The sequence below is a fragment of the Buceros rhinoceros genome, unplaced genomic scaffold, assembly GCF_000710305.1.
Source record: "Buceros rhinoceros silvestris isolate BGI_N320 unplaced genomic scaffold, ASM71030v1 scaffold21802, whole genome shotgun sequence".
NCBI lineage: Eukaryota > Metazoa > Chordata > Aves > Bucerotiformes > Bucerotidae > Buceros > Buceros rhinoceros.
The window spans coordinates 2,575-2,803 of NW_010399742.1; positions in this window are offsets into that span (position 1 = coordinate 2,575).

Below are 229 nucleotides of genomic sequence, written 5' to 3' on the forward strand. Positions count from 1 at the left end.
AGGGACAGGGTCCCCCAAGATGCTCCTGGCTGTGGGTAACCCCAGAGGGGGGACCTGGGGGGGCTAACCCCACACCCTGTGCCTGCCTGATGCAGCTGCCTGCGCTGGCAGCGCGGTGGCAGGCAAGGGACAGCCTGTTCCCAGCACATCCCCTGAGGGCTGGAGCTGGGAGCGATCCAGCAGCACCAGTTTGCTGTGGGCTGTGGTCCCAGCTGGTGACTGAGGTGGG